This window comes from Stegostoma tigrinum, unplaced genomic scaffold (genome assembly GCF_030684315.1).
Source record: "Stegostoma tigrinum isolate sSteTig4 unplaced genomic scaffold, sSteTig4.hap1 scaffold_54, whole genome shotgun sequence".
Lineage (NCBI taxonomy): Eukaryota > Metazoa > Chordata > Chondrichthyes > Orectolobiformes > Stegostomatidae > Stegostoma > Stegostoma tigrinum.
In genome coordinates, this window is record NW_026728472.1 from 1,139,887 (window position 1) to 1,156,042 (window position 16,156).

Sequence of the window (16,156 nt, forward strand, 5' to 3'; positions counted from 1 at the left end):
TATTCCTCCCCGAGACATCGTCTTATTCCTCACATACCTATAGAACGCTTTAGGGTTCTCCTTTATTCTACCTGCCAATGTCTGCTCATGTCCCTTCCTTGCTCTTCTTAACTCTCTCTTTAAATCCTTACTAGCTAATCTGTAACTCTCCATCGCCTCATCTGAACCATCTTGTCTCATCGTCACATATGCCTCCCTCTTCTGCTTAACAAGAGATACAATTTCTTTCGTAAACCACAGTTCCCTTACCTTATCGCTTCCTCCCTGCCTGACAGGGACATACTTATTAAGGACAGCAATATCTGTTCCATCAACCAGCTCCACATTTCGATTGTCCCCATCCCTTGCATTTTGCTAACCCATTCTATGCCTCCTAAGTCTTGCCTAATCGCATTATAATTGCCCTTCCCCAATCTATAACTCTTGCCCTGTGGCATACTCCTAAACCTTTCCATTGCTACAGTAAACATAACCAAATTATGGTCACTCTGTCCAAAGTGCTCACCTACCACTAAATCAAACACCTGGCCTGGTTCATTACCAAGTACCAGATCCAGTGTGGCCTCCCCTCTTGTCGGCCCTTCGACATACCGAGTCAGGAAACCCTCCTGCACACATTGGACAAAAACTGATGCATTCAACATTCTAGAGTTATAGCATTTCCATTCAATGTCAGGGAAGTTAATATCTGCCATAATGACCACCCTGTTCTTTTCACTCCTGCCCAGAATCATTTTGCCAATCCACTCCTCCACATCCCTGGAACTTTGCGGGGGCCTATAAAAAACTCCCAGCAGTGTGACCTCTCCTCTCCTGTTTCTGATCTCAGCCCATACCACCTCATCAAAAGTTCTTTCAGCCACCGTTGTTCTGTCCTTGGCTAACAAAGCCACACCTCCCCCTCTTTTACCATCTTCCCTGACCTCAATGAAAGATCTAAACCCTGGAACTTGCAACATCCATTCCTGACCCTGCTCTATCCAAGTCTCTGAAACAGCCAAAACATCGAGGAAAATGACAGAGTAAAAGTTTCCATAAAATACAAGCTGTTTTGCCGTACATTAGGAGAATCAGGAATGGCCCTTTTTTTACCCATCTCGGGATGAACCCTCACCATCACTCACAGAGCGAATGAACAGCAGGAAAAATCTTCACCACTGACTACCTGCACTCACCTATCACCTTCCCACCTACCTTCCCCAGCCCCCACTCTGTTTATGTCTCAGCTCCCATCCTCCCCCCCCCCCCGCCGCCCCATTTCTGAAGAAGGGTCCTGAACCATTAACTTTCCTGCTCCTCTGATGGTGCCTGGCTCGCTGTGTCCCTCCAGCTTCACACTGTGTCATCCTTGACTCCAGCACATGCAGCTATTGCTGTCTCCCTGTGAGCGATGTCAGCTTTGGTTCAATCGGAGCACGGGGCGGGGCTTGGAGGACCCAATGGAAGCGGCCTATCCTCCAACCAATCAGAGCGAGTGAGATGTTTGTCTGTTTGAAAGTCACGTGATCGTCTTTGTCCGGAGACGCAATATCTCTGCGACTGAAGGTTAGCTGCTTGCCGAAAGTACAGTACACGGGACAAAAAGGAAAGCTGCAAAAAAACGGGAGGGAAATACTTTCGGTATTGACTGAGAGGCTTTAATAGCCGTTGATGCATGTCAGAAAACAAATTTTAACATGCCGGCCCCGTGTTTTGCAGCAAACGAAAAAACTGCTGCGGACCTGAGGCTGCGATAGGCAGAGGTAATTGCCACCATCTTTATTAGGGGCAATGATCTTCGGGACTCATGCGGGATCGCCATATTTATAGGTGGCAATCTGCAGTGGAACGCAAGCGCAGCCTTTCTTGTTTGGGAGAGGAGATTAAGACAAGAGAAATGTTTGTTTTTGTTTTTCTGGACTTCTTTCCCAGACTGTGAGACATGGCGTGTATTTCCTGGGAAGGACTTTTGACACTGGCGGAGTACTGGCTTCAGGCAGTATAAATTGCTGCAAGTTATACGTTAGATATTTAATGGAGGAGAAATGCCGAAAACGCGTTCAGAACTGCATGTTCAAAAACAAAGTTGCTGGAAAAGCTCAGTAGGTTTGGTAGCATCTGTGAAAGAAAAAAAAATAACGTTTCGGATCCGCTAACCCTTGCTTAGAACTTCATGTTACCTGTTGCACTCTCACTGTAGGAAGTCCTGCTTTAAATATTATGATCTATTAAAGCATATCCGTTTGCCCAGTATTCATATGATTGGGATCAAATCACTGAAAGTGCTCTGAGTCCCCTTGTGCTCCCTGGTCAAATTTATTAATGTCTGACTTCCTCAGTCTCTAATAATGGGTGTATTTTACCTCTGCATTTTTCTGTGTGGGGGAGCAGGGTGCTTTGAAGAGGAGGATTTATACATAACTAACAGAAACCAAGAGAAATGTTTGCCTTTTCCAGACAATCTTGTTGTGTTTTCTGGATTTCTGTCCAGGGCTGACCGTTATTTATCTCTTGTGGATTTGCTTTACAGGATATTTATTGAGAATAATTTGCAGACCAGGATCACAAAGCATGTTCTCCATTAAGCGGAGTGATCAGGATCTGAGTATCATTGACACTTAACTGGGAAAGGGAAGAGGTATAACCATTCTATGCGTGGGAGAATATTCCTGGTAAGTTTGTAACTTGAAAGCAGGATATTCAAATTTTTGGTTTGATCACCCCTGGGATAAGTGTTCAGTTCTATATCCTGCAGCTGAGAAAGGAGATATTGGCCTGAGAGGGGTAGATTTGTCCAAACAACACCTCGTCTCTTTTAAAGAACTGCCATATTTAGTCCCAATCGCCTACTTCATGATTTTAATCCATACATTTTTCATTCTTGAATACCTGCAAACTTCCTTTTAAAATTCCTTATGTGCACAAATTCCAGCACCCCTCCAGGTGGAATCTTCCATTTCCTGACAACTCCATTGATCCTGAAACTGAAGTCTGTGTTGATTCCTGAGGGTTATAAATTACTGCATTTAATGTGAAGATGCTGTTCCCTGAGCTTCCATTGAGCTGCGTTGAAACAGTATGGGAGGCTGAGATCAGAGTGGGTGTGAGCAGACAATGAAAATGAAAAGGCTGCACTGTGAGTACTGCTTGGCTAAGTGAGAGTGCTTTGGAGTTGGGTGAAACAGAAAGTGAAACTGAAAGATTGAGTGTGATGCTCAGTCTCAGTTTGGGCAGTTCAGAAAGTCTCTCAAATTGATATTTGATACCGTAAAGAACTTTCTTACAGTTTTTAAAGTATGTATTAGCTTAAATAAAGTTAGGGGCTTTAGGTTTATAATAGTAATGTTTGAAATGAAGGGGGAGGACCTAGCTTAATTAAATTCTTTTTAAGGCAGAAACTGGTTTAATCTGGAGAGAAGTCATAACAGAAGACATCACATCTGTGGTGTGCTCCTCTTGCACAATAGAACATAGGCTCTTGATGTTGTGTCGACCTGTGAAACCACACTGAAGCCCATTTAACCTACACTATTCCATTATCATCCATATGTTTATCCAATGACCACTTAAATGCCCTTAAACTTGGCGAGTCTACTACTGTTGCAGGCAGGGCATTGCACGCCCTTATTACTCTGAGTAAAGAACCTATGTCTGACATCTGTACGATATCTATGACCCGTCAATCTAATGCTATATCCCCTCGTGCTAGCCAGCTCCATCTGAGGAAAAAGGATCTCAGTGTCCACCCTATCTAATCCTCATATCATCTTGTATGTCTCTATTAGGTCACCTCTGAACCTTCTCTTTAACGAAAACAGCCTAAAGTCCCTCAACCTTTCCTCATAAGACCTTCCCTCGATACCAGGCAACATTCTGGTAAATCTCCTGTGCACCCTTTCCAATGCTTGCACATCCTTCCTGCGATGCGGTGACCAGAACTCCAAGTGCGGCCGCACCAGAGTTTCGTACGGCTGCAATATGACCTCATGGTTCTGAAACTCAATCCCTCGATCAGTAAAAACGAACACATTGTACACCTTCTTAACAACCCTATCAACTTGTGGAAACTTTCAGGGATCTATGTACATGGACACCGAGATCTCTTTGCTCATCCACACTACCAAGAATCTTACCATTAGCCCAGTACTCTGTATTCCTGTTACTCCTTCCAACGTGAATCACCTCACGGTTTTCCGCATTAAACTCCGGGACATTACCAGTGTCCCTATTGGCTATTTGTGCAGGAAGTGTGTCCATCTGCAGCTACTAGTTAACTGCTTTTCAGAGCTTGAGCTGTGGGTGCAGTCAGTATGGAGCATCCATGGTAACTGAGAAGGTTGTGGTCGCATTCTCAACAGATTGGTCACGCAGCAGGTGAAGATTACACAGACAGCAAGGGAATGGGTGACCATCAGACACGTAAAAGGCTCAGAAAGGAAGTGCTAGAGTCATCCCCCTCAAATAGATATACTGTTTTGGGTACTGTTCGGGGGAGGTGGAGGATGTTGGGGTGGCCACTCGGGAAGCAGCATCAGTCGGGTTCATGGCACTCGGAGTGACTCCGCTGCATAGAAGGGGAGGGAAACGATAAATATGACTGTAGAGACAGGGGATTCAATAGAGAGAGACATGAATCCAGGATGGTATGTTGCCTCCCTGGTGCCAGGATTAGCGATGACATGGAGCAGCTTCAGGACATTCTGGAGTGGGAGGGTGAACATCCGATTGTACCAGTGACATAGGAAAACCAAGGGAGGAGGACCTGAAAGCTGAAGATAGGAAGTTAAGAGATACACTAAAATACGAGATCTCAAATGTAGCATTGTCAAGCTTACACCCAGTGCCACATTGTTGTCGGGAGAAGTTTGTGTTGTGTTCAGTTGTACAAGTGACCTTTATTCAGAGCTCTGTTACCGCATGTGTGGGAGAGGTCAGAGTCCACTCCAAACCTGGCTTTCACATGAGGCCTAATTCCCCTCTTAAATACAGCTCAGATTGGAAGAGTGGACAGTGACACTCAAACTTTCCCTGGCTGATTGTGATATTTTTATTCCATTCGCTAGGTGTTATTTACATGCAATATTGTTGTCATTGTTAGCCACACACCCCAAATCAATATATCCAATCCAGTAAGCAAACCATTTTCCTAGGATGGTGACGGCGAGTACGAGGGGGCATAGCTTGAAATTGAGGGGTGAAAGATATAGGACAGATGCCAGAGGTAGTTTCTTTACTCAGAGAGTAGTAAGGGAATGGAACGCTTTGCCTGCAACGGTAGTAGATTCGCCAACTTTAGGTACATTTAGGGTGTCATTGGATAAGCATATGGACGTACATGGAATAGTGTAGGTTAGACGGGCTTGAGATCGGTATGACAGGTCGGCACAACATCAAGGGCCGAAGGGCCTGTACTGTGCTGTAATGTTCTATGTCCTATGTTCAAACAATCGTGGACAACACTATGTTCAGTCCTAAACCCTTCTATAATCTCCTGAGGTTAGCTCGAAAACTACTTCGTCTGTCTTTGGGACCTTACAATGCTTTTGACAGTTATATTCCTCCTCAGACATTTGCCAGCTGCACCACATTTTTTTGCCAAAAACCAAAATGGTATCTTATCACGAAGAACTTTTCCAAATTCTCTACTAACTGTAGTGTGGATTGTTAGGAATTGTGATTAAGTCTTTTAAACTCAACTCTGATATAAAGTGACTACAATTTTGTAATACAGTTGACAAATTGTGGAAAAATCCCTCTCTTACTTCAGCTTAAAAGATCAAACAGTGTTTCTGACTTGCTGCTGCAGTTTACAATCCCAACGATTTGCATTCTGTAAATGATTTTTAAACTGAAGTTTCATTTTCTACTCTAAGCGCTTTCCATTATTACTTTCTTGTTTTAATAAAAAGCATCTATTCCAGTTCCACTGAGTGTGAAATTCAGTCACTTTAGAGCTTTACCAAGCCATGAAACAAAATTTGTTCAGATTTCACAAATAACTAAGGCACTAACCATATCTTCATTTCGGATTTTGTAATCTATCTTTGTCACTCTTCCCTTGATCTTTGGATGTAAGAATTTATTCAAATTATCCGTATCTACATTTCAATTGTTTTATCTCTCTGCAGCCCTGACTTCTCTCTTTATAATCTTCCTTTGCCCCTTCCTATGTTGTTGGTCTTTTCGAGGTTGTGTTTACGCCATTTATTGCTTTTCCTTCCATAATGATACAGTGAGCTGCTTTTATTGCTGACAAACATTTGCTCAAGGAATTCAGCTAACCATTTCATGTTAATTGGTTGTTTGCATTTCTGGTTACAATTACCTAAACAGTTCAGAATGCTGTAGGATCAGACTTTTGCTTCTACTTTTTATTAAGTAACAAACTTGTGATTGTGGCTGAACCAGGCCTTTAAAAACTGCCTCTTGTTAAAATGCTTATGTGTTTTGAACTGTCTGTTTACAGAAACCCAAGTAAATTCCCTAATGTTCCTTCTCAACAGGACTCTTTTATACCCCCCACAGGACCTTTCGTGATCTAATCCCGTAACAGTGTGAGCTGCTACAATGCATGTGCTAGTAAAAGCATAAGAGGACAGATGAGATGAGTGCATGGCTGGAGCTATAACTTAAAAGGTTTGGATTCCTGAGGCATTGAGACTGTTTGTTTGTTTCTGGGGAAGGTGGGACATGCACAAGCTTGAACAATTGTCCTGGGCAGAGCTGGGACAGATATTCTTGTTGATGCTTTTGCTAGTTCCACTGGTGAGGATTTAAACTCGTATGACAGGGGAATGGGAACCAAAGTATAGCTTTAGCAGTAAAAGACTCAAATCAGCAAATGGGATTTGAAATTAGTTCATGATGTTGTCGGTGGCTGAAAGATTAAAAGAAAGAAGGATTAATCAAGATCAAATCTCTTTTCATACATCAGTCCTGTGATCCCAGGAATTGGTCTGGTGAACCTTCTTTCCGATCATTCAGTAGCCAGGCCATCCTTCCTCTGGAAAGGAGAACAAAGGTGCACACGACTCCAGGTGTGGTCTCACCAAGGCCCTTATAGAAAGATATCCCTCTTCCTGTACTCGAATCCTCTCACAATGAAGGCCGAAATATCATTTGCATTCTTCACTACTTGCTGCTGCCTGTTTCCTAAAAGAGAATAGGAGAGAAACACGGAACTAAATGGGGTCAGACACTCGGGTAACATTGTGTTCAACAATGTCCCCATTGTATCGGTGCTGGCCATCAAGCACCTATTGAAGCTAGGCCCGTTTTCTGGCACTCGGTGTGTAACCTGTATTTTGGTGCAGTGGATGATCATCTCAACACTTCTTCAAGATTGCAATGGTTCCTGCATCTATCACCATTTCAGATGCTGCCAGATCTGCTGAGTATCTCTATCATTTTCTGTTTTTATTTTAGATTTCAGGTATTTTTCTGCATCTTAGTCCTTCAGAAGGATCAGAGGGTATGGAGAGAAAACAGGAATTGGATTCATTTTCAGATGAATAAAATGCCTGCCCTTCATGTCTGTCCAAACTCTATCTCTTTTTGTAGTTTTGGACAAACGCTGACTGTTTCCCTTCCCTGAAGGACATTTAATGAACCAGTTCAGTTTTACTGATAATCCAGCAGTGCCCCTCAGTGTTGCATCCACAATTGATCAGATTAATTTCTGAGTTTGACAATCTTTGTGTGTGTTCTTCTGGTTTCTCTCTCTCTCTCTACTTTTTTTTTCTTCAGTTTGAAATTGTGATTGCATTCAGAGAAATCAAACAAAACCACATCCAGATCTGACACTCAATCTGTTTGTCGTAACCTAATTATCTCAGGATTTTGAACATTAAAGGAAGAAGCACTGTTCACACCAGGGAGAAATGCGTATTGTCTGTGTGTCGAAGATTCTGTGAAGATTCATCTGAAATGCCCAAACACCAGCACGGTCACACTGGGGAGAGACTGTGGTAATGTGGGGATTGTGGGAAGGGATTTATTTACCCATCCCAGCTGGAAATGCACCAACGCAGTCACACTGGGGAGAAACTGTTCATTTGCTCTGATTGTGGGCTGGGATTCACTCAGTCAAGCAACCTGCTGAAACACCAACGAGTTCACAGTGGGGACAGACTGTTCACATGTTCCGAGTATGGGAAGGGATTTGCTCACTCAACCAACCTGCTGAGACACCAGCGAGTTCACTCTGGGGACAGACCATTCACTTGTTCTATGTGTGGAAAGGGATTCACTCAATCATCCCAACTGTTAACACACCAGCAAGTTCACCACAACCACATTTGAAGGATTTTGCCCTTAAATCAAGGAATGAACTTTGATCTTTGGGCTGTTTGTACTGGTGTCATTAGTCCCTGCTCAAAACTTGATCTTCTCTTGGGAAATAAGGTAGGGCAGGGGACTGAGGGGTCAGCAGGGGGGACAATATTTTGGGGCCTATGATTATATCTCTATTAGTTTTAAAATAATTATGGAAAAGGATAGACTTTGGTCGAAGAGTCAAAGTTTTAAATGAGGCCAATTTTGACACTACTATGCTTCTTAAAAGCACAGTAAGACCGCCTATGTGTGGGAATGCACGAGATGGGTGAGATACAAAAAAGTATTTTACATCAGTATTTACTGTGATAAAGGATACAAAAGCTAAAGAACTTAGAGAAATGAATGTGTATCTTGAAAAGTTCCATGTTGTAGAGGAGGTGGTGCTGGATGCCATACAGAGCATAAAGGTGGATAAATCCCCAGGACCTCTTCAGGTGTATTCTCGAACTTTGCGGGAAGCTAGGCTTGCGATTGGGCCCCTTGCTCAGATATTTGCACCATTGACAGTCATAGGTGAGCTGTTACACTGGAGGTTGGCTAATCTGGTGCCATTGTTTAAGAAAGGTGGTAACATAAAACCAGGGAACAATAAACTTTTAGTGAGCCTGATGTCAGTTGTGGGTAAGTTGTTGGAGGGAATTCTGAGGGATAGGATTTACATATATTTGGAAAGCGTGGACTGAATGGGGAATAGTTGACATGGCTTTGTCCATAGGAAATTATGCCTTACTAACTTGATTGAGTTTTTTTGAAGAAGTTAGAAACAAGATTGATGGCAGAGCGGTGGATGTTTTCGATATTCCTCATGGTCGACTGATTAACAAGGTTAGATCACATGGAATCCAGGGAGAGCTGGCCATTTGGAAAGGCCTTTGACCTGCAGTATGCTGCAAGGATTGGTACTTAGTAACTATAACTCCTACATTCACATCCAAATCATCTTTATAAATGACACACCACTGGTCACAGGCCTCCAGTCGACAAAGCAACCCTCCACCAGCACTCCGTCTTCTACCTTCAAGCCAGATCTGTTTCCAAATGACTGGTTCTCTCTGTATTCCATCTGATCTGACCTTGCTAATCAGTCTACTATGAGGAACCTTGTCAAACGCCTTAGTGACATCCATATAGAACACATCCACCTCTTTGCGCTACTCAATCCTCTTTGTTCCTCCATCAAAAAAAATCAAGTTAGTGAGACATGATTTCCCACACACACAGCCATGTTGATTATCCCTAATCAGTCCTTCCCTTTCCAAATATTTCAAGTACTATCCCTCAGGATTCCTAGAACGACTTTCCCACCACTAATATCAGGCTCACTGGCCTATAGTTCCCTGGCTTTTCCTTACCACCTTTCTTAAATAGTGGCACCACATTAGCCAACTTCTGGTCCCTCAAATGTGACTATCGATGATACAAATATCTCAGCAAGGGGCCCAGCAATCACTTGCCTAGCTTCCCTCCGAGTTCTCGGATACACCTGATCAGGTCCCAGGAATTTATCCACTTTTATACGTTTTAAGCATCACTACCTCTGTAATATGGATAATTTTCAAGATGTTGCTATTTATTTCCCCACAGTCCATATCTTCCATATCCTTTTCTGTAGTAAATACTGATGCATAATACTTGTTTTATTATATTCCCCATTTCTTGCAATTCCACACATAGGAGGCATTGCTGCTTTTTAAGGGGCCCTATCTCTCCATCGTTATCCTTTTTGTTCTTAATCTATTTGTAGAATCCCACTGGATTTTCCTTAATACTATTTGCCTAAGTTACCTCATGTTCCCTTTTTGCCCTACTAATTTCCCTCTTAAGTATACTATTGTCATTATACTCTTGTAAGCATTCACTCGATCTCTGCTGTCTATACCTGACATGTCCTTCCTCGTTTTTCTTGACCAAAACCTTGATTTCTCTAGTCATCCAGAATTCCCTATACCTACCAGCATTGTCCTTCACCCGAACAGGAGTATACTGTCCCTGAACTCTCGTTATCTCTTTTTTTTTTGAAGGCTTCCCACTTTCTAACTTTCTGTTTTACCTGCGAACATCTGCCCCAATCAACTTTTGAAAGCTCTTGTGTAATACCATTAAAATTGGCCTTCCTCCAATATAGAGCTTTAACTTTCAGATCCGGTCTACTCTTTTCCATCACTATTTTAAAACTAATAGAATTATGGTCACTGGCCCCAAAGTCCTCCCCTGCTGATACCCTAGTCACCTGTCCTGCTTTATTTGCCAACAGCAGGTCAAGTTTTGCACCTTCTGTAGTCGGTACATCACATACTGAATCAAAACATTTTCCTCTACACTCTCAGCAAACTCCGCTCCATCCAAGCCTTTTAGACCATGGAATTCCCAGTCTGTTTGGAAAGTTAAAATCCCTTCCATCACCACCCTGTTATTCTTCCAGATAACTTCTTTCAAAATTATTTGTCAGATTCCTGCTGACTAATGGGGGTGGCTATAGTATAATCCCAATAAGGTGATCATCCCTTTCTTATTTCTCAGTTCCACCCAAATAACTTCCCTGGATGTATTCTCAGATATATCCTGCCTAAGTAATGCCGTAATGTTATCCTTGCTCAAAAATGCCACTTTTCCCTCCTCTCTTGCTTTGCTTCCCCCTCCCCCTTCGACTTTCTATCCTTTCTATAGGAACTATATCTTAGAACATTAAGCTGGCAGCCCTGTCCACCTCTGAGCCTTGCCTCTGTAATTGCAATGATAACCCAGTTTCATGTTTCCAATCTTGCCCTGAGTTCCTCTGCCTTAGCTGTTAGGCCTCTGGCATTGAAATAAATGGCGTTTAATTTATTAGTCCTTTCGCATTAATCTCAATAACAAATACGTAACTGTAGAGTAGGTTTTGAAAATGATAACGTTTTATTGCTGTAGATCAACACATTCACACTGGGTAAAGACAATCCACCCGCAGTGTGTGAAAAGGGATTCCCTCGTTCATTAGGACGGGTTTTCATAGAATTCGGAGTATTCCTACAGTATGGAAACAGGCCCTTCGGCCCAAGAATTCCACACAAAACCTCAGAGCATCCCACCCAGACACATCTCCCCGTAGCCCACCTAATGTACGCATCACTGAACACTCTGGGCAATTTAGCTTGGCGAATCCACTAACCAGCACGTGGGAGGAAACCAGAGCACCTAGAGGAAACCCACGCAGCCACAGGGAGAATATGCCAACAACCACACACTCGGTTGCCCAAGGGTGGAATCAAATCCAGGTCCCTGGCACTGTGAGGCAGCAGTGCTAACCGCTGAGCCACTGTGGTTAAACACCAATGAGTTCCCAAGAATCTGTAGGAATTTTTGTTGCTCGTATTATCTGTATTCAAGTCATGTTATCTGGGCTTGTTTCTCATGATGTTTGAAAACACCACATGTCTGGTTACCTTGTTGGGAGAAAAAATGATATAAATTTTATTAAAACTACTGTGCATTGGATCTTTATCTCAAAAGCAGACTAATTTATTTTGAAAGGGGAGATGGAGAGCCTATCTCCTCTATCCTCACCTCCAACAAGTGCGAGGAACCTGTGGTTTTTATTTTTCACTCAATGACAGTCAGTACATTTCATATGAGCAACTGGGAACCGAGTCATCCCAAAATGCTTGAAACTTAGTGTACTAATGGTACACTATTACAATAATAACCATTACAATTCTTTTCTGAACCTTTTGAAGTTTTACAACATCCGTCCTTCAGCAGGAAGAGTAGAATTACACACAGCGGTTACACCTAAACTGGAATGGGAACTGCATCCTTGTGGGAGCTGGGGATGGGTTTCCAGTACTGTTGGGGGTCATGTAAAAAGTTTAGCAGTGGGCTGAAATCCAGACAATGTTCAAAAATAATAATGGCCAAAAAGAGAAGAAACAAGAGAGTCTGGAAGGCATTGTCATTGGGCAATTAAGATATAAGCGAGTTTGCCACGGGTGAATGGTATTTAATGCTTGGAGTCAGATGAATAAGGCAGATGATTTGAGGATACAAATTAGTGGGGTCAGAAAGCCATTGCTGTCACTTGGACATGGTTAGCAGCTCAGTATTCCAGGATACAGGGCCTTCATGCAAGGCAGTGGAGGTGGTAAAGGAGGAGGAAATATTGTTATTTTGCTTCAGGAATCTATAGAGCAATAAGGACAGGTGACATTTTTGAAAACCCCTTTAAATAAATAAGGAGACAGATTTTGAGAAAGTGTAGAAGTAGCAGGATTATGGTAGCAGAGACTTTCAACTTCCTCAACATTAATGGAGTCGTCATAATGTGAAGGATTTATCAGAATTTTTAAAATACATCCAGGAGAGCATTTTTTCAGCCACTAAGTAGAAGTCCCAACAAGGAAGGGGAAGGTCCTGGACTTGACTTTAGGTTACAAAGTTGAGCAAGTGGTTGAAGTTTCAGTGGGATAGCATTTTGCAGGCAGTTATTATAACTATTCGATTCAGGATTTGTATGGAAAAGGACAAGAATGGGTCTAAAGTCCTAAACTGATGCTGAAGTTATGAAGAAAGTAAATGGAATTTTGGCCTTAACTGCGAGGTGTTGGTGTTTTGAGGATCGGGACATCTTGTAACAACTGTATTGGATGTTGGTGAAGCCATATTGGTTTAGCTACTCGTATTTAAGAAAGGATATGCTGGCGTTGAATGCGGTGCAAAAGAGATTCGCTAAGCTGATTCATGGGATGTAAGGGTCATCAAGAATAGCTGGAGGAAGGGAATTTGCAAAGGGAAAATACTAAATAAACAGGTGGTGCCCAGTGTTGGGCTCATACTCACAACTCTGCACTTAAACAGCGTATGTTCCAACAACTGAGTTAACTTGGCCTTCCACAGTCAATGTTCAAATCCTGCTTTATAAGGTGACAAATGGGTTTTTCACGGACGCCGCTGCAGTCCAAGGAAGTAAAAGGTAACTGCTTTAGAAAATCCCAAGGTTCCAATGTATTCTTCTCATTCACATTGCAATCCATTTTCAGTACTTGCTCCAGGATTTAACATTCAAAATTAATTTCGTGATGTTGTTGCCCTCATCTTTAAGTGCCCTGTATAACTCCAGTCACTCGGTCGAATGGTGAAAAAGTCTGTTTCAATAAACCAATTTTTTTCAGCTACAGTCTAAGAAATGTTCCTTTATTTGCTGAATCTCACACAACATTTTCTTTCTTCTGTGTGTCAACAACTTTTGCCAATTCTCATGTTACGGACTACATTTTCAGAATCTTTTTAACCAGAGGTTTCTGGTGCAGTTGTAAGACTTCATATTAAATGGTACAAAAAACCAAACGGGCTTAAAAGATGAGAAAGGAAATACATTTTTGTATTTTTGCGTGAAGACGGTTCAGTTACTGTGTGCTTGTTTCATATAAAATGGATGATTGAAGTGTTCACAGTGCACTATTTAAATAGCAGATACGAAGACCTTGTGAGCAAGCATTTAAGACATTTGACACATTGAGGGAATTAATTTAGAAACCCAAAATGTCCAGAAAATGTGCTGGATAAATTCAGCAGGTCTGTTATTTTCGCTCTTTTCGATTCAGGATGGGTATGGAAAAGGACAGAAATGGGTCTAAAGTCTTCTGCGGGTGCTGCAAATGATTAAGAGAGAAGATCGAATTTTAGCTTTAATTGCTACATAGTTGTTACAATTTTTAACAATTATGTAGGATGTTAGTGAAGCCATTCCTGCGGAGAGAAAGAAATAGTGCAAATATCTTGAAACTAACATGATTTCACTTGTCTCATTGCCAGACCTCCTATGTTTCTTTCACACTTTCTGTTAAACAGCAAGAAGTTCTTTTCTTGAGAAGAGAAAAGCATGAGAGGTAACCTGAGAGAAATTGGAGACTCTGCAGGGATTTGAGGCAAAAATGGTGTTGAGGTTGAGGTTGTTAGAGATTTAAGAAATGGTAATGCAGTCTCGAGGCCTCTCCTGCTCCATGACTAAAATTTGGTGCAGCGACATCATCATTGAAGACAATAAGGATGACCACGACTTGTCAGTTACTGTGGCTGAACAGTCTTAAGGAGCTGAATTAAGACTCCAGTCTTTTCATTGATGTGGGTTTGAATCCCACTGTTGCGAATGTTCCTTCAGCAACTGGCATTTTCTTCTCAGCAGGATTTTGCGAGTGTAAGAAAAGAGGAGACAATACACATATGACTTGCTGCATGAAGCAAAAAAGAATATACTTGAAGTTTTATTAAAGTTATCTTTTCAAGGAGCTACACAGACATGTTTGAGTGTACAGGAGACATAGAAACAAAATGGTACAACAGGGATGAGGAAGAACAGTGCGAGAGAGGGAGGGGAAAACCTATGTTAGCTCATCCTCAGCGTTTATCCAGAACAGCATTCGGTGAGAGTAACTACTGTACAGTCCTGTGGAAAGTAGGTCCCATTCTCACTTTGAGAAAAACTTATCATGCTGTATGGTACTATCACGATGCTAAATTGGATAGTCTTTTAACAGATCTGTTGATGTATCTTTTTAGCACCTGTGATGCACTTTGGGCCAATAACACTAGAAATGAGACAGCAGAGATTTGAATCACTCCAACATTACAGGAAGGTTGAATGTAGGGGACCGGTCTGTGTTAGAGTAGTTAAATCTAGAAGTAACAAAGAATGGATAGGGTTTCAGCAGCAGATGAGCTGAGATGTGGATGGAGTCAGGTGATGTTACTGAGATAGAAACAGTTAGTTTGGTGATGATGCAGGAGAAAGCTCATCTTAGTGTGAAGTATTTCATCAGAGTTGTGAACAGTCTGGTTCAGCTTCACACAGTTACTAGACAGAAGGTTGCAGTCAGTGTAGAAGCTGTCTCAGTGTTTAATTGGAGGAAATTGCTGTTCATCCTGCACTGGATTCAAACAAGTCAGGATGATGTGTGACTTGGAGGGGGTCCTCACCGTGATGGTGTTCCATAGATCTTCCACACTGGACATTCACAACAGTGAAGATTAAGGGTTTGTGACATGATGTCAAAGTCCTGATTGAGATGTGGATTTAGTCAATACCTGTATTTCACCTCTTTCTCAACATTCTTTGTCTGTCCACTCACAAAGACGCCAGAGTCTTGTATAAGTCCAGACCAGGTGGCAGCTTCTGTTCCCTGATCGACATTAGTGAATCACTGGCTTTTGTGGTCACTTTTTTTTAAATAGTGTGTCATTAATCCTACGGGGTGGCACGGTGGCTCAGTAGTTAGCACTGCAGCCTCACAGTGCCAGGGACCCGGGTTCGATTCCAGCTTCGGGCAACTGTCTGAGCGGAGTTTGCACATTCTCTCCATGGCTGTGTGGGTTTACTCCAGGTGTTCCGGTTTCCTCCCACAGTCCAAAGATGTGCAGGCTAGGTGGATTGGTGGATTAGCCATGCTAATTTGCCCGGAGTGTTCAGGGGTGTGTGGGTGATAGGGGGATGGGTCTGGGTCCGATGCTTCAAGGGGCAGTGTGGACTTGTTGGGCCAAAGGGCCTGTTTCCACACTGTAGGGAGTCTAATCTAATCAAACTACCAGATTCATTACGAGCTGATTGCATCGGCAGCCTGGTGTTTGTGTGGACTCTCTCTTCATTGCATTGTTCTGTTTTAAATTGATTTCACAGTGTACTCAAAGGGAAACTGACACCAGGCATAATCCCAGGGTCTTATGGACACCTCAGTTTATTGTAAACAGAACATTATCAGATTTTGAACATGTAAGGAGAAAGCATACACGTATTGTGTGTGTGGACACGGTTTTAGTTAATTACCAGGACTGGCACAATGCAAGCCTTGATTGTGGGGAGGGATTCACTTGG

The 16,156-nt window shown here is 42.4% G+C and overlaps 1 long non-coding RNA gene across 3 annotated transcripts; it reads left to right on the forward strand.

Annotated features, from left to right (window-relative positions):
- The first annotated feature begins 1,513 nt into the window (after window positions 1–1,513).
- On the forward strand, window positions 1,514–13,461 carry LOC132208810 (uncharacterized). 3 transcript variants are annotated; one of them, XR_009444937.1, is made up of 3 exons: window positions 1,514–2,081; window positions 2,510–2,651; window positions 6,483–13,461. It is a non-coding gene; the product is annotated as an uncharacterized LOC132208810 (long non-coding RNA). The 3 variants fall into 3 exon arrangements; XR_009444939.1 differs by having other exon boundaries at window positions 6,505–13,461; XR_009444938.1 differs by having other exon boundaries at window positions 1,514–1,742.
- Window positions 13,462–16,156: the final 2,695 nt, after the last annotated feature.